General features: G+C 36.6%; 1 protein-coding gene across 22 annotated transcripts in view; it reads left to right on the top strand.

Annotated features, from left to right (window-relative positions):
* The window catches only part of SOX6 (SRY-box transcription factor 6), a 765,792-nt gene that overhangs the window by 724,556 nt on the left and 20,013 nt on the right, over positions 1 to 21,223 (top strand). The gene's annotated exons all lie outside the window — the stretch shown is intronic.

The following is a 21,223-nucleotide window of genomic DNA, read 5'->3' as shown; positions in this document are numbered from 1 at the left end:
CCTCCCCTGGTGTTTCAGATGGTAAAGAGTCTGGCTGCAATGCGGGAGACCAGGGTTGATCCCTGGGCTGGGAAGATCCCCTGGAGAAGAAAATGGCAACCCACTCCAGTATTCTTGCCTGGCAAATCCCATTGGATGGAGGAGCCTGACCTGTAGTCCATGACATCACAAAGAGTCAGAAACAACTGAGTGACTTCACTTTAGGCTGGTGGAATTTAAAGAGCCTCAGGGCAATTGGTGTGCTCTTTAAGTTATCTCTGTTTAAGGTCAGGATTGAATTTGAGACCAAACTTTTTCTTTTTCTTTTTTTTTTTGATTGATCCTTTCCTTCTTTTCAAATTCTGATAATTGTGCTTATCCCCAAAGTCCAATAACCACCCAGTTCTCTGGTTTTCTGTTAGTGACTTGCCATCTTTTTTTCTTTAACTAAGAAGTTCTTATCTTTGAATATTTTCTTCTTGTAGATTCATTGTCTCTTTTTACTCTGCTTGCCTATCACTGTTTGTTTGCACATACTATCTCTTATTTCATAATCTTTAGAAGTGATAGTCTGTAGACTTCTCAAGTGGCACAGTGGTAAAGAATCTGCCTGCCAGTACAGCAGATGCAAGAGATGTGGGCTCAATTCCTGGATCAGGAAGATCCCCTGGAATAGGAACATGGCAACTTACTCCAGTGTTCTTGCCTGGAAAATTCCATGGATAGAGGATCCTGGCAGGCTACAGTACATGTACAGTACAGTACAAAGAGCTGGACACAACACTACTCTGTAGACTAAGCCACCAACTACTAGCTCAGTCTTTGCAAACAGGATCTATCCCTACTAAGAGTCCCCCAATCTTTAATTTTACCCACATGTTCAAATTATAATTTACTGATTATCTCTTATGTGCACAGCGCTGTTAAGGACATGGAGAGAAGGATTTTTGAAAGATCGACTGTACCGTATTCTTCAAGAGCTAGTAATGTAGCTAGGGTGATTATATTGGCATACACAGAAAGCAGAACAACCTAAAGTGCTATGTGTTTAAATGTATCATTAGATATAAATGATAAATTATTATTAGATAATTATTTAGGTAAGTTAGAGAAACAGAAAAGAGTGCTATTTGTGCTTTGTTGATAGCAGGTATTCTGGAAGACTTGATAGAAATAGAGCTGGAGATAAGCCTAGGTTTGGAAAAACAGAGAGAAAGAGAAGAATTTTCAGTTGAGGGAATGAATAATCCAAACAGACTCAGAAATGGTAAAGCACACGGACATTCATAAGGAAGTTTCAGAAAGAAAGAGTCAATTCTCATCTCTGTGTTCTCCACCAAGCCCAATACAAAACTTTCCACATGTTTGTATTCAGTGAATATTTGTTGAATTGAATATGTTATAAAAAATAGTTGGGTTCCATAGAACTAGGGCCTTGAGTTCCACAGAACTAAGGCTGAGGAATTTGGGCTTTGCCACCAACTAAACAGGCATTAACCTTTAGTTGTTCAAGATTGATTTCAATTACGTATAGAGGTTGAAAATAATGGAAAAGCAGAAGTTAGGTTGATTTGGTGATCTGTTAGTCTCTTTATCTTTATTTCTCTGTTCTCATCATTTCAGAGGGGATATTCAATGGTTATCTTTTCATATTACATCATGAGAGAGCTGAGTAGGTGTTAGGAGGATTTTTATTCAAGTCATATTAAAAATACATATTTTCCTCCTGGGTATAATACTCATTTACATATGATTTCACTTTGTCTGCTGTGACTGTTCAGTGCTTTACAAATCAGTCTTATACTTTTGCCTCTCACTAGAGGAGAGTGATTTTTTTTTTAGTTGTTTTTGTTCAGTGGATACTTACCCTTAGACATGATGTCCCAAATTAGGTCATGGTACCAGAGGGAAGAGATTGTGTAAGAACTCATCAGTATTTGTGCTATATTGTAGATTTTTACATTTAGGAATAGGCTGTAAAAAGTAATTCTGAACTAAAACAATATCCCAAGTCTCAGCCCTGGAGAGAAGAATTTCATAAGCAATATATTCAACGATTTAAAATTTTTACTAAAAATAAAAATTACAGCTTACTGGTATATGTATATTTACTTTCATGGTGGAGAAATCACTTCATACTTCTTCAATATAAGCTCACTTTTCATTCAGCAGGTTGATCCTGCATGAGGACAAGATGAAAAAGGGTAACAGCAGCTACTCCACGCTGCAGAACCACAGAACAGCTAATAGAGGAGAAAGGGAAAACAATTGTCCACTGTCCATGAAGCGCCACTGCGCTTTACTTATTACACAGGTGGTAGTCTTAATCCTTTGTTATTCCAGTGAGTCCATTGTAAAAAGCTATAAATTCACAAGATAGTGGTTTGTTCTTCTCCCTTTTTTTTTTTTTTTTTTCCTGGCTTGAACTGAGCAGCATAGTTTGGCTACAGGTCCCACAAGTGGGAACTGGGGAGATGTAAGAGTTTCTTTTTTATTGTGTCTTATGCATATTCGATGTATTTTAGTTCTATATCAAGGACACTCTTGAAATATATTTTTAGCTCTGGGGCAGAAAAGAAGCTCCACTAAGTAGTAAATTGCACTCGCCAGCTAAGATTTCATTTGGCAACTACCCTGAAGGACAGAACAGTGCAGTATAGGAAATATCACCCAGGTATGAGGAAGGACTAGAAAGGGAACGCCTGTGAGTTAAGCACCTGCTGTGTTCTTGGTACTAGAACAGACATTCTACTACTTCTCTTGCCATTATTACTACTGCTGTTTCTAAGGGCATTTACTGTTTAATGAGTGAGTACTGTGTTCCAGTCACTGCTAAGAAATATACATTCCTACTTAATGCTCACAAAGACTCAGAAAAGCAGAAGTTATTAGCTCTCTTTTATAAGGAGATGAAACTGTTGTTCAGAGGTAGGAAATAATTTACCCAAGGTTATTTATTTAGGAAGGATCAAATTAAAATTCAAACCCAGATCTGTCTAGCTATATACTGTCTGAGCTATATTGACTCCCATTTCCTGTTGGTTTTCATTAAAACTCAGAAAAATATAATGAGAAGTAGAAACTCGTGAAAGTATTTTTTTTTTTTTAGTCTTTCAAACCACGCAGATATTAAGTACATTTCAGATACTTTCACCAAATCTCAGGACAAAGAATTTTTGATAGACTACAAAATTCAGTTAGCTACCCAAAATCCTTGAGCCATCTCCTTCTAATACTATTTCCATATCCCCAACCTTAAAAAAAAATTGGTTTCTACTGTACCTATGATCTGCATCTCTTGTTCTAGTAAAAGGCAGATTTCCTGGGACAAATGAAATGAAAAGGAGACACCAATCAAATTAGTTTTGTTGACTTTTTAAGCTAAGTCTAGATGCTGTTAAACAATTCAGCTGACCATTTTAGAAATGAATTTTGATGGCAAGTGTGAACCTTTGGGAGTAGTTACATTTCAGTTTACTGTTATTTTGCCATTTACTAACTGTGAGACTTGGGCAGTTTAACTTCTCTAACCTCAGATGTGGATTAGATGATCTTTAATATCCATCTCATGTTAAAAATTTCTAATTTTATGAACATGTTTTATCCATTTCATATTGACTCTGTCTAGGAAAGGTCCTGTCATGTGCCTGTTTGACTGTATGCTTCAGTTGTATTTACACAAACCCCAGAGCTTTAGAATAGCTTTAGATTTATTATTTCAAAAAAGCTCAGGTTTGCCTTATCATCCTTTCAGGATTTCCCTGAAAGTGGGAGGCTGGGACTTCAGAACTGTACAGTGTGGAAAGTCAATAAAAGAAGATTAGAACCAATGATCTCTGAGTTCCAAACAACTGTGGGTTCATATTCCCATTAAACCCATTTTTGATTTTACAGAGGGTTCAAGTATGACAAAGTACTTAAGAGAATATAAGAAATATAATGACGTTTATACAAAATCTGATTTCAGAGATTCTTGGGTTCTAATACAATGTGTAAACATCTGAATCTCACTCCAAAATTGTCACTGTTGAAGATATCTGACGCTCTCTGTTATGACAGTTGAGTACTTACCTTATGCCAGCTCTTGTCCCAGACCCTGAGGAAGCAGTTTTGAGCAAGACACAGTGCAGTTCCTGCCCTTTTGAGGTGCATAGTCTAGTGAAGAAGGTGGGCCCATGCAACTGGCAATTTGGATAAAATATAATAAATGTAAGATAGGCACAGGGTATTGTGGGAGCCTAAAGTACTTAGCCCAACATAACAGACCAGATAAAACTGTCTGGGGAAGATGATCCCTGACATGAGTCAAAGAATGAGTTGATAGCAAAACAGACAGGAAATTCCAGGAAAGGGGAAAGCATGGGTTCCTAGCATAAAACAAGATGGTGTATAGAGAACTAGAAGTGGTTTAGTATTATAAAGCAAAAAAAAATTCAAGTAGCCAGAGATGGAACTGGAGCCGTGACAGTTCCATGGATGACATGAGCCAGGTCATTGAGAGCGTTGTGTACCATACCAAGGAGTTTAGACTTCATCTTTTGGGCATTAGGGAGCCATTGAAAACTCTAATATATATAGGAGTGCCCTGGTCAGAACTGCACTTGTAATGGATCACCCTGGCTGAAATTAGGAAGAGGTATTTAAGTGGGGCCTGGTAACTCGAAACTGGAAATAAAAATATCGGCTATAAAACTAGTATTTCAGGTAGTCCACAAGAAACAGTGAGGGCAAGGCAATCGATGAAGTGATAAGGATGGATATGAGCGGATGGGTTTAACAGTATCTTTGTTAACTAACTCTGAGATTTGCTTCATCTTGGTTTGTGCTTCTTAATTTCATGTAGAGTCTATGGTAATATATTGAGTTGGATGAAGCCAGAAACTGCTGAGCAACATGAATTATTAAGTAAAGCCTTTTACCAGATTCTGTGTTCTCCAAGGGAATCTGCTTTAATCTGAGCCTGGTTCTCCTGAAAATTTAGGAAGCCAGAGCCTGTTATGGTCTCACTTCCTGCACAGTGGTCTCTGGTTCAGACTTAAAGAATGCCTTATTGCCTGGGCTCAACAGCTCTTAAGCCTTCCTCCTGTGCATACAAATAGCAAATAGATAATAAGTAGAATATTTGAAGGTTCTCTGTTACCTTCAGGTCATTAAAATAAAGAATCACATAAGTTATCTCAGTTGCCCTTGGATCCTGTAGTTGAAATAAAATAAAGGGCTCTGTTGAGCTGTCTGTGTAAAGCAAATATAACTTGAGAATTAAAAGGAAAAAGTAAACATGGGCACCAAAACTAAAAGCAGGAGACTCTTGGAAACACAGACTGGTACATCACTGGTTAGAATTTCCTTCATTTTGCAAAGCCACGAGCCACATGCATCAGCTCACCACAAAGTCATTAAGCCTTTTTAAGCTCAGATGAAAAACATTAACAAATACCACAAAAGGCTTTAGTATAGCCCCTTTGTTCACTCACATATGGCACTTTATAACTCCTGCGCCACTCTGGTCGTGGTGTTTGTTTAAGCTGCCTCCATCAGGCTGGTCCTGAAAGAACAAAAGACATCTTGAGCAACCCTAAGCAGGAAATGGGCTAATCTAAACATGGTTTGTGACACTTTAAGTAGAATAGAAAGGGGAGGGATTGATTAGTCATTAATGTCCAATTGGCTCCATATGGATGTTGCAATAATAAAGCCTTTTTTTCAGAGCAGTAGCAGAGTTATTGAATTAGAGGTTTATGTTTCCTCAGAGCTGACCTTAGGGAATTCCCTTTTGGTTCTTCTTGTTGATCTTTTAAAGAGAATGGAGTTTCCAATAGGAAAAAATAGAAGCCTTATCCACAATAACACTTGCTCATAATGCTACAACCGAGAAGTGCATTAATTTAGCATAATTTTAATCTCTGCTATAATTTCAGTCCTTAGTGCTCTCTTTGCATGCTCTTGCATCTTTGGTGGGGCAGTATTTCCAAAGCCAATTAGACAGTGGCTTGAACTTCATAACTGCTAATAGGCTCCTTTAATGTGCTTAACAGTGCAGAGAAATGGTATCCTTACGGGGGAAAGTAATGTTTTAGCCAAGGAATGCTGGGTTTTGAGATTCAGAGTTATTTCATATCACTGAATAGTTCCTGGGGTAGCTTTGATGTAGGGTAAATGCACTAGATCTGGCTCTGTTCCTTGTTAGTAGAATACTAGCAACAAGTTATTACAGAGGAAGGTAACCCACCTCTCTGGGTTTTGGTTTCTTCATCGGTTGTTTAGTCGCTCAGTTGTACCCAACTCTTTGCAACCCCATGGACCACAGCATGCCAGGCTTCCCTGTCCGTTATCATCTCCTGGAGTTTTCTCACACTAGTGTCTTTTGAGTCGATGATGCCATCCAGCCATCTCATTCTCTGTCACCCCTTCTCCTCCTGCCCTCAATCTTCCCCAGCATTAGGATCTTTTCCAACGAATTGGCCCTTTGCATTGGGTGGCCAAAGAATTGGAGCTTCAGCTTCAGCATCAGTCCTTCCAATTAATATTCAGGGTTGATTTCCTTTAGGATTGACTGGATTGATCTCCTTGCTGTCCAAGGGATTCTCAAGAGTCTTCTCCAGTTACCACAGTTTGAAAACATCAGTTCTTCAGCACTCAGCCTTCTTTACAGTCCAACTCTCACATTCGTACATGACTACTGGAAAAACCATAGCTTTGACTATATGGATCTTTGTCAGCAAAGTGATGTCTCTTTTTTTTTAGTATACTGTCTAGGTTTTTCGTAGCTTTTCTTTCAAGGAGCAAGCATCTTTTAATTTTGTGGCTGCAGTGATTTTGGAGCCCAAGAAAATAAAGTCTGTCACTGTTTCCATTTCCCCCCATCTATTTGCCACAAAGTGATGGGACCAGATGCCATGATCTTAGTTTTTTGAATGTTAAGTCAACTTTTACGTCAACTTTTTAACTTTCTTTCGCCTTCATCAAGGTAAAGTGAGACAAACATATTTACCCTCTTACCCATTTCAGAGGATTGTAAAGAGGATCGAGATAATGTATTCACTGAAAGCACTTTGTAAATGTTATTGTAGGCAAAATTCCTTAATACATTTGGTGTTTCTATTCTGGAAACTGATCTCTAGTATAGACTAGTGAAAAGAGTAAACTGTTCTTTAAATGTGTTACTTTGCTACACTAAGTAGTAAAATGTCTATTTCCAAATTGTTCAATGGAATTTTTTCTTAATGTATACACTACATATCTGTACCTCTATCTATCTGTCAGCTACCTATCTAATTTATTCAGTGAATTTCTTGGTGTGGATAAATTCAATACTTAACATAAGAAGAGTATTTAGGGTAAGTAGGGATAAATGAATCTTAAAATGAAAACAGGAAAATGAAAATTTACCTAAAACATCTCTGTGCATTGGTCAAATGAAGAGTTAGTACATCAAAGTACCACAGATAATTCATCTTTCATTCCTATACCACAGGTTCCTTTTTTTTAAAATCAACCTTTAACTTAGAAGAACAATGCATTCATATTTTGCATTTGTCTTCTTTAAGTTATAATACCCATCAGTCAATCATTCTTTCTAACCTATCTAGGTAATCCTCTATAAAATACATAGCGTGCAAACCATACTCTACCACCAGTGGTATCCCTCCTTCTCTGAAGATGAAACACATCAGTTCTCTATTGATTAAGGTTCTTGCTCAGCCATGGAATGTGTATTCCTGCCAAGTAAACCACTAGGATAACCAAATCATCTGTCTCTCTTATTTTCCAAGAAGAAATCAAATTTGAATATCAAGTAGCCTTCTTATAATGAAAGTGAGTTCACATTCTGGCAGTAAGTGGGAGTGCAGTTAGCAGAACTTCCAAAATCATAGACAGATAACTGTCAGCCATTCCTCCAACATAGTGCATTAGACTTCTACAATATTAAGATACTTTTGGTGAGATAAACTTGGTGAAAAAAGATCCAACCTATGTAATATTACTACCTTCCCTCTTTCCTAATTTTTCATGTCCACTTCTAATGTTCCTTCATCTTCTATATTTTTGTTTGTGATTCACTCCTGATCATTTTCTCTATTAACCCAAATGTGTCACATAACTATTTACAAAATCTGATAAGAGAAAATTAACTATTCTGTTGATTGACTGAGGACTGTAAAATAGTGTGACTGTCAAGAACCCAATGGTATATATTGCATTTGCCTTTTTTTATTAGTAAGCAGTTATGCATTTTTGCCCTTTTTAATAATTCTTTTTTATAATGAGACCATTTTTTGGAGTTCACAATGGCCTGAATATGCCACACACTCAGGTTTATAGAGAAAAGAATCTTTCAGAAAAATATCACTTTCATTTATTTGTCCGGTTTTCTTTTATTTTGGTACTTTTGTTTTTACCTTTTAAAACTAAGCATTGAATTAGTTTTATTTTGGATAGTATCTCATTGTTTGGATATACCACAGTTTGCCCATTTTCCAATTATTTTTAGTCTTTGGTTATTCTGAATAGAAGTGCTGTGATAGTCTAAAATGTTTTCATTTGTTTGGGGTAAGTGTTTAGAAATGGAATTGCACGTCATCAGCAAGTCTATATTTTACTTTGTAAGAAAATGCCAAACAGTTTTCCAAAATGGTTATGCCATTTTTTCACTTCCACTACCAATATATTGATATCTGAGTTCTAGTTGCTCCATATCCTTGCCAACAATTAGTTTTGTAAGCCATTCTGGTGGGTGCAAGATAACACATGAGTTTAATTTGCCTTTCCTGATGACTAATGATATGGAATAACTTTTCATGTGCTCATTGGCCATGACCATGTCTTTTGTAAATTTTTTTAAATGAATCTTTTGCCTATTTTTAAATTAGATTGTCTACTTTTTTGTTTTTGGTGGAAGTTCTTTATATATTCTTGATACAAGTTCTTGTCAAATGTGTATTGTGAATATTTTTTTCCCAGTCTGTGCCTTAACAATCACTTTTGATAAGCTGAACCTTAATTTTGATAAAGGTCAATTTATTATTTTCCTTATATATTAGTGTTTTATCTGTCATATCCAAGAATCTTTGCTTACTACAAGATCACTAAACTCTTCTCCAAGATACTCCTTGAGGAGTGTTATAGTTTTTGCTTTAATTTTAAATTGATTCATCTCAATTAATTGTTGAGTGTAATGTGTGGTATGAGGTCAATTTTACTTTTTTCCAACACCAGGGAAGCCCCACTTTAACAATGTGTGGTAAGAGGTCAATTTTACTTTTTTCCACATATTTTTCTACTTGTTCAAGCACTGTTGGTTGAAAAAAATCATTAGTTCCCACTTTAATAGCCTAAGTCTTTATTGAAATTTGACTATATATGTGAGTATTTAAATCTGGACTCTATTCTGTTCCACTGGTTTGTCTATTCTTATAACAATCCCACACTGTCTTTATTACTCTAGCTTTTACAGTGTTACAAAGTATTTTTTACTGTAAACTTTGAAATTAAATAGTTTGAATCCTCCAACCTTCTTCACGTTTGTTTTGGATGTTTTCATATAGTTTTAAAATCAAGTTGTCAATTTCTAAAAAAGTCTTTTGCAATTTTAATAGGATTGGGTTGAATCTATAGATAAATTTGGGAAGGAATTGTCATCTTCAAATATTAGGTCTTCAGATCCATGAACATGGTATATCCCTCCATTTATTTAGGTTTACTTATTGAACTCACAAATATTGTTTTTAGTGTAGAGGTCTTGCATACTTTTTTGGCTTAACTTATTCCTAAGAATTTTATTTTCCAATGCTTTATGAATGTAAATTTTAAAATTATTTTTTAATTATTCTACTATTAGAAGTACAGTTGATTTTATAGTTTTGTATGTTGCAGTAATAGTAAATTCACTTTTTATTTTTAAAAAAATTATTTATTTATTATTTTTGGCTGTGCTAGGTCTTCGTTGCTATGCACAGGCTTTCTCTACTTGCAGAGAGCAGGGGCTACTCTTTAGATGTGGTATGCAAGCTTCTCATTGTGGTGGCTTCTCTTTGCCAGGCATGGGCTCTAGGCATACAGGCTTCAGTAGTTGCAGCATGGGGCTCAGTAAGTTGTGGCTCACAGGCTCTAGAGCACAGGTTCAGTAGTTGTGGCTCACCAGGCTTAGTTGACTCATGACGTGTGAGATCCTCCCGGATCAAACCCTTGTCTCCTGCACTGGCAGGCAGATTCTTAACCACTGGACCACCAGGAAGCCCATAAATTCACTTTTTAGTTCTTAAAATTATTTTGCAAATTTCTTAGGTTTTTTTTTAATGTAAAAAATTATCTATGAGTACACTCAACATGACTTATTATTTTCCATTTTGCATGCTTTTTATTTCTTTACCTCCAGTAGAATGTTAATTAACAGTGTAAGAGTGGGCATCCCTTGTACTGTTCTTCATCTTGGAGGAAAGCATTCAGTAGTTCACTATTAATTATTATGTCCTACATATTTTTCTTAAAAGCACTTTATCTGACTGAGAAAATTCCCTTCTATTATTAGTTTCCTGAGAGTTTTTGTCATGAATTGGTATTGCATTTTGTCTAAACCACTTTTTGAATCTGTTGTGATGATCATGTTTTTCTCCCTTTGTTTTATTAATGTAGAGAATTACATTGCCTGATTTCAAATATTAAATTAATGTTACATTTTAAATTAATTTATCCTGAAATAAATTCTACTTGATCTTGTTTTATTATCCACTTTACATATTATTGTATTTAATTTGCAACTATTTTATGAAGAATTTTGCACTTATGCTCAAATCTCTGTCAGGGTATGATGTTACTTCATAAAATGAATTTGGGAAGTTTTTTCTTTCTGTGCTTTCTTAGTTTGTATAAGACTACTGTTAGTTTTTCCTTAAATGTTTGGAAGAATTTACCAATGAACCCACTTGAGATTAGTTTCCTTTGTGGGAAGGTTGTTGACTATAAATTGGTTTTCTATGTTAGCTATGAGTATTCAGACTTTCTATATGTTCATAATTGAATTTTAGCAGTTTGTGTCCTTCAAGGAATTTGTTCATTTTATATAAGTTGTCAAATTTATTGGAATTAAGTTAGTCACAATATTTGCTTTCTATCCTTTTTAATGTGAGTTGTATCTACGGTGGAATACCTTCTTTCAATCCAAATATTGGTATTTTTGTTTCCCCTTTTTGTAGGTCAGTCTCATAGGGGTTTATCAATTTTATTGATCTTTTCAAATTACCAATGTTTGGCATTGTAAATTGTTTCCTATTCCATTGATATCTACTCTTTATCCATCCAGAAACTCTCCAATTTTAACTGGATTATTTAATTTATTTATATTTAATATAATTATTGATTATAATGGGATAAAGTTTTAAAATTTTCTATTTTTCTCTTTGTTCCCTCAACTTTTGGCTTTCTGTTACTACTTTTCTTCCTTTTGCTTAATTGAATCTTTTTTCTAAGTTATTGTTATGAAGACATAATTTTTTTTAGAGGAGTTTGAGGTTCACAGTAAAATTGAGGGAAAGATAAAGATTTCCCATATACTCCTGTCTTCACACGTGCATAGCCTCTCCTCTGTTACCAACATCCCATATGAATGGTACATTTGTTATAATTGATGAACCTATGTTGACACATCCTAACCACCCCCAAATCCATAGTTTGTATTAGGGTTCATCCTTGATGTTATACATTCCTTGGGTTTGGACAAATGTATAACATGTATCCATCGTTATGGTATACAGAATATTTTCATTGCCTTAAAATTCCTCTGTGTTCTGTTACTCATCCTTCCTTCCCCCACTCTTTGCAACCACTGATCTTTATACTGTTTGCTTTTGAATCCTTTGTTAGTCTTCCATTTGAATTACTCTACTGGTGTTTTAGCTATACTTCTTTGTATTTTTTAATTTTTTTCCCCTAGATTCATTATTCATCCTTAATTTGAATATCTCTATAGTTAAAATTATACGACTTCTCATAAAATAAAGCAACATTTAACTTTTACTAACTTGGTCTTTTGTGCCAATGTGCTATTTTTCTCATGATTTTACCTCTTCTTATTTTATAAATCCCAGAATATAATGTTGTATTTTGTATTAAATAGTCACTTGTCTTTTAAAAATATTAAACAATCAGCTTTTATTATGAAATCCAGAAAAGACAAAAGTTTTTAATTTAGTCACATATTTCTCATTTTCAATTCTCTTCTATTCTTTCTATGTATCTAAGCTTCCACCAGATGTTATTTTTCTTCATCTTGAATAATTTTCTTGAATGTCTCTTTTGGTATGGATCTGCAGGTAATGTGTTCTCTCAGCTTTTGTTTATCTGAAAATGTGTTTCATATCCATTTTTTAAGCATATGATCATTAGATAAGACTACACTGATTTTTTTTTTTAGCAGCCTAAAGATATTCCATGGTCTTCTAGTCTTCACTGTTTCTAATGAATAATCAGCCATAAGTTATATTACTGTCTCATTTTATGTATTATGTGTCCTTTTTCTCTAGCATTTTCCCTTTGTCTTTGGTTTTCAGCAGTTTGACTAATGTTTAGGTATGGTTTTCTTTGTATTTATCCTGCCTGTGATTGTCTGAATGCCTCGAACCTATAAGCTGTCTTTTTTACCAGATTCAGGTAAGTTTCAGGCCATGTTTCTTCAAATATTTTTCTGTGACAATCCTCTCTCCTCTCTTTCTATAATTCCAGTTACACATATTTTGGGATAATATATTGTTTTACATATTGCAAAGTCTCTGCTTACTTTTTTAGCTTTTTCTCTTTCTGTTTTGAGACTAGCTAATTTCTTTTGATGTATTTTTAAGATCACTGACCTTTTATTCTGCACTTGAAAATGCTATGAAGTCCATTCAGTGTATTTTCATCTCAAATATGTCTGTCAGTTCTAGAATTTCCATGTTTCTTTGTGTAGTTTCATTTCTCTGCTAAGTACCCTATTTATGCATTAATTATTATATTCTTTTCCTTTATATACTTGAACATATGTTTTAATGGCTACTTTAAAGTCCTCATTTACTAATTACACTATTTGAGCCATCACAGTTTCTATTGATTTTTCTTTTTTTTTTTTTTGAGGGCGGGAAGGCCTCTGGGTCACATTTTCCTGATTGTTTGCACAACTAGTGATTTTTTTTATTATTATTATACATTGTGGATTACAAATTATAGAGACTCTGGCTTCTATTATCTTTCTCTGTTAAGAATGTTATTTTTTGTTCTAAGAGGCAGTTAAATTGATCTCATTGAAATTATAGAGGCTTAGTTTTGCATGTTAGGTGGTGACTGTTTCAGTTTTGTCTTCAGTCGTAGAGTGAATCCTTAGTCTTGGCATGTAGTCTTTACTCAAAGAGTGATCCCTCTGGGGTTTCAGTGGAAAGCCTGAGTTTTTCATGGATACTCTCTTACTTGGTAGGATTCAAATCCAAATTCTGTTTAACTTGCAGTGGGCATCAGCTGAAATATCTTCTCAGATTTTTCAGATACACAGACCTGATTTCCACTGGAATCACTAAAATCATCCCTATACCGGTTTAAGTTCAGGTGATAGCCACTCAGAAGCCTCAGACTATCTTTCCTGATGCATTAGGCCAATTAAGACTGATCTTCTGTTGCATTCTAGCCACTCCATGCTAAGTAGACTGGGGAATGTCTTCATGGAAAAGCTATAAAAGCAGGGTTTTACTCAGTGATATTCTTTCTTTCTAAGAGTGAATCCTTTCCAGCTTCTTCTTAATTTTGGTAGAGCTCAAGTACCTTCAATTAGTTGTTTTTCTATATTTTTTCCTCCAGAATTTATAATTATTATCTGATTAACAGTTAGTCTGATTTAAGTTATTCTGCCATTGCCAGAACTGGATCCCAGAACTGGATCTCTCCCAGAAGAGAATCTTTTGTGCTGATACTTTACTTACATTCATTCTGTCTGACAAAATGTAAATCTTAATGGGCCTTTGAGAAGGTATTTATTCATCTTACTTTTCTCTATTCTTTATTTCCAATTCACTAGTAATCACTGAAATTATTCAGTGGTAATTTCTAATTTAGCTTCCATTTTGATATCTTGTAAAACATATTTGTTCATGTCCCTACCCTGCTTATTTAAAAACCTTAAATACTTCTTGACTTTATAGTTAAGGTACTTGGCAATCTTGCCACTACCTACTTTCTGAATTTAATCTCTTGACATTCCCTTATTTTTTTTTTTATTTAAATAAACTCAAGCCATAACCAGATTCTTTTTATTCCTTAAAACCCTCTATGCCTTTGTTACAACTCTGTCTTTATATTCACACATTCTGCAGCCTAGAATGCTTTCACACTCATTGCGACCCCATGGACTATAGCCTACACTACTCCTGTGTCCATGGAATTCTCCAGGCAAGAATACTGGAGTGGGTAGCCATTCTCTTCTCCAGGGGATCTTCCTGACCCAGAGATCAAACTCAAGTCTCCCACATTGCAGACAGATTCTTTATTGTCTGAGCCACCACACTTATACCTCCTGGTAAATTCTCATTCTTCCTTTAAGATACTACTTAAGCAGTACTTGCTCTCTGCAGCTCTCTTCACCTCTGTCCACTCCAACAATATTAATAGCCTCTCTTCTCTGCTTTCATAGTATTTTGAAATTACCCATGTTAGCACTTACAATGTTTTGTGATTTTCTGTTTCTGCATCTTTTCCCCTCACTGGACCAGATTCCTTTAAAACAAGGCACATGTATTTATCTTTGTATCTTCTGTCACAATGCTGGGTACATCTGAAACTTGTCAGAAGTGTTTGCTGAATTAATGCATACATAAATGATTCCTAAGCACATTATAGAATTTGCCAGAGTTCCTCCTTAGGGAGGACTTTATATATGCACAAATCCACACCAAACGCTTACTCATTCACTCACATAACCCTTGGAATTTACCCAGGAAGGGGGCCTCTTTAGGATTAGTTCAGGACCATTGCCATAGGCTATGATGGTTAAACTAGCTTTCTTTCCAACCACCTGGAAAAACTCAACTTTCTGTATTCTTTTTAAATCGTTTAAATCACAGATCCCTAAGGAAGTTTTTGCCTTGGCAATTTCTGCTTTTTTCCCCATTGACTATCTTTTTGCATCTAACTGAAAGTTTGGCTTTATACAAGCTGATATGGGAGACAAGAATGAATTAACCAGTCTGAGCCCCTTCAGGAAAAAGGAGAGAACAGGAATTCCTGGAGTAAATGAAACCAATGCTTTTCCTTGTTGCCTAGTGTGATACTGTTGGCCTCCTGTTATTTAGGAATGGTGTTGCTGGTAATTAAAGACTCTTAGGTCAGCTGGAAAGCAGTAGTCTCCAAGTACATAACTGTAGGTCTAGGCATCTTCCAACTGCTTTTCATGAGAAGACATATTATGAATATTGAACTCACAAATGATCCCTCTGCTATTAAAAGTAAAAAATCTGCCTCTTAGAATTATGAGCTATTCCCTAGGTTAACTCTGGATTCTGACACAAAGCACTGGCTATTTTAGAATGAAATGCCTTCCCCACCCCTTTTTTAACTTGATGTTATTTTTTAAAATAAATGAGCAGTATGAAGTCACATTTGATATGTAGATTCTAAAGTTAATTATAGCAGAGAGTCAATTTTAGGCTTCAAATTTTCAGACTAATAGCATGCCTTTCAAAAATAATACTATATAGTATTATATAGAATTTTCCTTATCTGTTTAAAAGAGCTTTCTTAATATACAGTCTCTATTTTTAAGTTTCTGAATTTATATGCATGTATGCAGTCATATGTGTTTTTATTACTACAACAATAATTCCCTTACCAGTTTGTTTCAGGAAGCAGCTTAGAGAAGTTATGACCCTTTTACATTTTCTTAAAATTCTGACTCTGATCATATATCATATATCAGATCCAATTTAAAAGTAGTTTCAAACCTTGGTCTCTCTAGATAAGTCTCCTCTCTTCCCAAACCTTGGTTTATTAATACACCACTTCTAGTTTTAACTTGAAATATCCCATTCATTTTTCAGTTGACTCCAAGCACTTGGGAGAGAGAAAAGGAGACAAGAAAAAAGAGATGTATATACACCCTGACGTTTCCTATTTTCCCTTTCTTAATTCACATTTCTATACTATGTGCTGTGCTTAAATTTCTCAATATCTGGGAGCATTTCTTGTGAGACTAGACATCTGTGTATTTCAGTGTCATGTAAATATGTATTATGGGAGGACAGACAAGGTCACTGTAGGACAGTTGGTGGGGGTGAGACGTGAACTCTTTTCCTTGGAGAAGGTAGAATTTAGTTAGGTAAAAGTGAGTAGGAAGGGTATACTAAGACTGCGATATGGAATGAGAGGCAGAGAGATTAAGCATAGGTGTGAACATATTTGGGAGCATCAGTTGATATGTAGTAGAGGTGGCGCTAGTGGTAAAGAACCCACCTGCCAGTGCAGGAAACATGAAAGATGAAGTTAGATCCCTGGGTCGGGAAGATCCTCTGGAGGAGGGCATGGCGACCCACTCCAGTATTCTTTCCTGGAGAACCCCATGGACAGAGGAGCCTGCTGGGCTACAGCCCATAGGATCTCGAAGAGTCAGACATGACTGAAGTGACTTGGCATGCACATACAGAAGATCTACTGAAACCAGAGTCTAAAAACTACCATGATCAGTCTGTAGGAGATTAAAACTTCCCATTTACAATGAAATACATCTTGTAAGTAAGTAAATAAATGGAAGCTGGCTGTTTGGTGTTGCCAGAGGTGAAGAAAAGCTATGACAGTAAAAGCAGACCTCGAGTGTTAATCACCTGTAGCATAGTAGTTAACTTAGAATAATATTGAAATGTTTTTGTATCTGACATTCTCCACAAGCCTGTCTCCTGTGTACGCACGCAAGTATATAAATTGCTGAATTCATGTCAGTTGTAAAGTAATGGCACTGGGGGCGTCATAAATTACCATGGTGATCCTCAGGAGAAGACACGGTCGTATCTGAATGAGTGTTTCACTTCCAGAGTAATGGATGCCTTCATCTGGCCCAGCAGTCAGCATATTGCCCTGCGTTGATGGATATTGTCAGCTGGAAGCCACACTACATTTCACTGCACAATAAACATGGCTGTCAAACCCATATAAAGTGAAATCAATTTATCCTGTATGGTCAGTGCATTTTAAATGAAATTAATGTACTGTGGGTATGGTGGCAAAAAGGTAGCGTATTAGTTATGCATCTTGGGATTTGAGACTTTTCATGTAAGGGATCATTCTGTCTAGTAGGCCTCAAAGAAGGGCTGTATATAAAATGTGTTATTTTGCATGGTCTTCAGAAAGGGGCCCCTCTCCCCTTCTTCATGTTTAGAAAAGAATTGATAATATTAGCCAGTTCGGCCCTTTTATCCTGTCTTTTGTTTGCAATAAATGATGACCATATTTGCCAAATAATAGTGCACTTTAATGTTCTAATTTATTACTAGCTGTGACACAAACAAATTTCTACTTAATCAGGTAGCTGGAAATAGAGTAGAAGGGCAGAGATGAATTGAATCGTATTTTACCCGTGTAATCACTCCACTGAGCTGAAAGGATTTGCTTTTTGTAAAATGTAGAGATGTAGGTTTTAATGTATATTTTGCTTCTAAACTTTTAGGAGTAGGCTTTCCTGTTTATGCAGTAGAATACCTGGCTAAGGCCATCGGTCCAACTTTACGTTTAACTATCAGGGTTCTCAGTCTATAGGGAAATATTTAGTGGTTACCACATGTAAAGCAGGTACATCAGCGTGTCATGCTGGCCGGGGGGATGAAAACAAGCAAGAGCTGTGTAGATTCATTCATTCACTTGTTCATTAATGGAATGTATTTCACTAACTGAAATTTTATATGCCATGTGCTTTATTGAAACCTAGAGATACAGCCATGAAGGAGAGCCAGTTCCCACCATATCCTCAAAGGACTTCTAATCTAGTATGATATTATGGTCACTAGGTTTCCCAGGTGGCGCTAGTGGTGAAGAACCCACCTGCCAACACAGGAGACACAGGATACGTGGGTTTGATCCCTGGGCCTGGAAGATCGCCTAGAGAAGGGCATGGCAACCTACTCCAATATTCTTGCCTAGAGAATCCTATGGACAGAGGAGCCGAGCGGCCTACAGTCCATAGGGTTGTAAAGAGTCAGACACAACTGAAGCGACTTAGCACACACTATGGTGACGTCTTTGGAAACCATGACATATCAAGAATTTAGAAACAGGGATGTGTGGCTCAGCTGGTAAAGAATCTGCCTGCAGTGCGGGAGAAATTACTGGGTTGGGAAGATCCCCTGGAGAAAAGAAAGGCTACCTACTGCAGTATTCTGGCCTGGAGAATTCCATGGACTACAGAGTCCATGGGATCGCAAAGAGTTGGACACAACTGATCGACTTTCACTTTCATAGGGATGTTAAAGAATTATCCTCATGCAGCAGAAAAATATATCAGGACCCTCGAAATGACTGCCTTTTAGTCTACTGCTTTTGTATATGAGTTGAAAACTGAACAATTTTGTCCTTGGAATTTAGGCAAGAATACTGGAGTGGGTAGCCATTCACTTCTCCAGGCACTCTTCCTGATGCAAGAACTGGACCCAGGTCTCCTGCATTGCAAGCGTATTCTTTATCATCTGAGCCTCCAAGGAAGCCAAATAAGTAGTTGGTGGTGGTGGTGTTCAGTCGCACAGTCGTTTCCAACTCTTTGCAACCCCATGAACTGCAGCATGCCAGACTTTCTTGTCCTTCACCATTTCTGGAGCTTGCTCAAACTCATGTCCATTGATCCGTGATGCCATCCAACCATCTTGTCCTCTGAAATCCCCTTCTTCTCCTGCCTTCAATTTTCCCCAGCATCAGTGTCTTTTCTAATGAGTCAGCTCTTCACATCAGGTGGCCAAAGTATTGGAGTTTTAGCTTCAGCATCAGTCTTTCCAATGAATGTTCAGGACTGATTTACTTTAGGATTGACTGGTTTGATCCCCCTGCAGTCCAGGGGACTCTCAAGAGTCTTCTCCAATACCACAGCTCAAAAGCATCAATTTTTGTGTTCAGCCGTCTTTATGGTCCAACTCTCACATTCATACATGACTGCTGGAAAAACCGTAACTTTGACTATATGGACCTTTTTCGGCAAAGTAATGTCTCTGCTTTTTAATACTCTGTCTAAGTTTTTCATAGCTTTTCTTCCAAGGAGTAAGTGTCTTTTAATTTTATGGCTGCAGTCACCATCTGCAGTGATTTTGGAGCCCAGGAAAATAAAGTCTGTCACTGTTTCCATTATTTCTTCATCTATTTGTCATGGAATGATGGGACCAGATGCCATGAACTTCATTTTTTGAATGCTGAGTTTTAAGCCAGCTTTTTCACTCTCCTCTTCCACCTTTATTAAGAAGTTCTTTAGTTCCTCTTTGCTTTCTGACGTAAGGGTGGTGTCATCTTCATATCTGAGGTTATCGATATTTCTCCTGCAATCTTGATTCCAGTTTGTGCTTCATCCAGTCTGACATTTCATATGATGTACTCTGCATATAAGTTAAATAAGCAGGGTGACAATATACAGCTTTGATGTACTCCTTTCACAATTTGGAACTAGCCTGTTATTCCATGTCCAGTTCTAACTGTTGCTTCTTGACCTGCATACAGATTTTGCTGGAGGCAGGTGAGGTGATCTGGTATTCCCATCTCTTTAAGAATTTTCCACAGTTTGTTGTGATCCACACAATCAAAGGCTTTGGCATACTCAGTAAAGCTCAAGTAGATGTTTTTCTGGAATTCGCTTACTTTTTCTATGATCCAACAGATGTTGGCAATTTGATCTCTGGTTCCTCTGCCTTTTCTAAATCTAGCTTGTACATCTGGAAGTTCTCATACTGGTGAAGCCTGGCTTGGAGAATTTTGAGCATTACTTTGCTAGCATGTGAAATATTCTTTATTGTCTGAGCCTCCAGGGAAGCCCAGTAAGTAGTTATTGAGTATCTATTGTATGAAAAATCCTGGGGCTACAAAAATGAGTACAACATAAACACTAACTTTAGGGGTCTTATAAACCTGGGGATAGAATGGAAATAATTAGAGATGATCACCAAAAAAAAAAAAGAAAAGGAATTTCTTAGGCACAGAAAAAAAAAAAAAACATTAAAAAAAAAAGAGAGAAATGAATGCAGTCTGGGAGGCATCATTGCAAATGCTCTTCCTTTGGCCTGAATTACCCTACCCATCTGTCTTTACTGGGCAGTAAAGACTCCCCTATTCACGTGCTAATTCCTATTTGCCTTCCAAGATTCAGATTAGATGTTACCTTTAATAGGAGACATTAGTTGACTGTCCCCTCTGCTGGTGCCCTCTTGATGTCCTGTTTACTTCAATATTAGAGCACTTACCATATATTCCATTATGACTGTCTGTTTGGGGTCTGTCTCCTCCCTGAACTGTGAGCTCCTTTAAAAGCAAGTGCTGTTTTATTCACTTTTGTATACCTAGCACTTGGCATAAAGCCAATCTCATAGTAATTGCTCAGTTAGTAGTTTAAATCGAATCATTTAATTAATTCATGAAACACACCACATTTAAATAGACCTTAAATGATGAGTGGGATTTCGCTTGAAGAAGTAAGAGAAGGAGCTTCCAGCCAGTGAGGGGAGCACTGGCCAAAGTTCAGTATTGTGAAAGAGAATTCTTTTGGGGTAAGAGATAGTTTGAAATGGCTGTGATGTTTAAGCACATGAGCCTAAAATCATAGGTAAGAGCCTACTTTTGAAGGGAGGAATCACAGCAGGAAAGGTTGTGTGCATGCTAAGTCACTTCAGTCATGTCCGACTCTGAGACCCTATGGACTGTAGCCCACCAGGCTCTTCTGTCCATGGGATTCTCCAGGCAAGAATATTGGAGTGGGCTGCTGTGCCCTCCTCCAAGGAATCTTCCCAATCTAGGGATCGAACCCATGTCTTATGTCTCCTGCATTGGCAGGCAGGATCTTTATCACTAGCACCTCCTGGGAAGCTGAAATAATGCTTTACTGTCAGCTGTATTTGATTGTAGTAAAAATGTACTAGGTGTTTAAAAACATGCAAAAGTAATTCTGCCCAGTGTGTCTCTGAGACCTACCTCAGAAGAGCCTATAGGACTGCCATCTGCAACTGTATCCTGCTTCCAATAGTTCATTTAAAAAGAAGTTCATTAAAAAGTTGCTAAGGAA

Source organism: Odocoileus virginianus, chromosome 10, assembly GCF_023699985.2.
Source record: "Odocoileus virginianus isolate 20LAN1187 ecotype Illinois chromosome 10, Ovbor_1.2, whole genome shotgun sequence".
NCBI lineage: Eukaryota > Metazoa > Chordata > Mammalia > Artiodactyla > Cervidae > Odocoileus > Odocoileus virginianus.
Note: the sequence above shows the minus strand (reverse complement) of the source record. Positions and strands in the feature narration are given on the sequence as shown.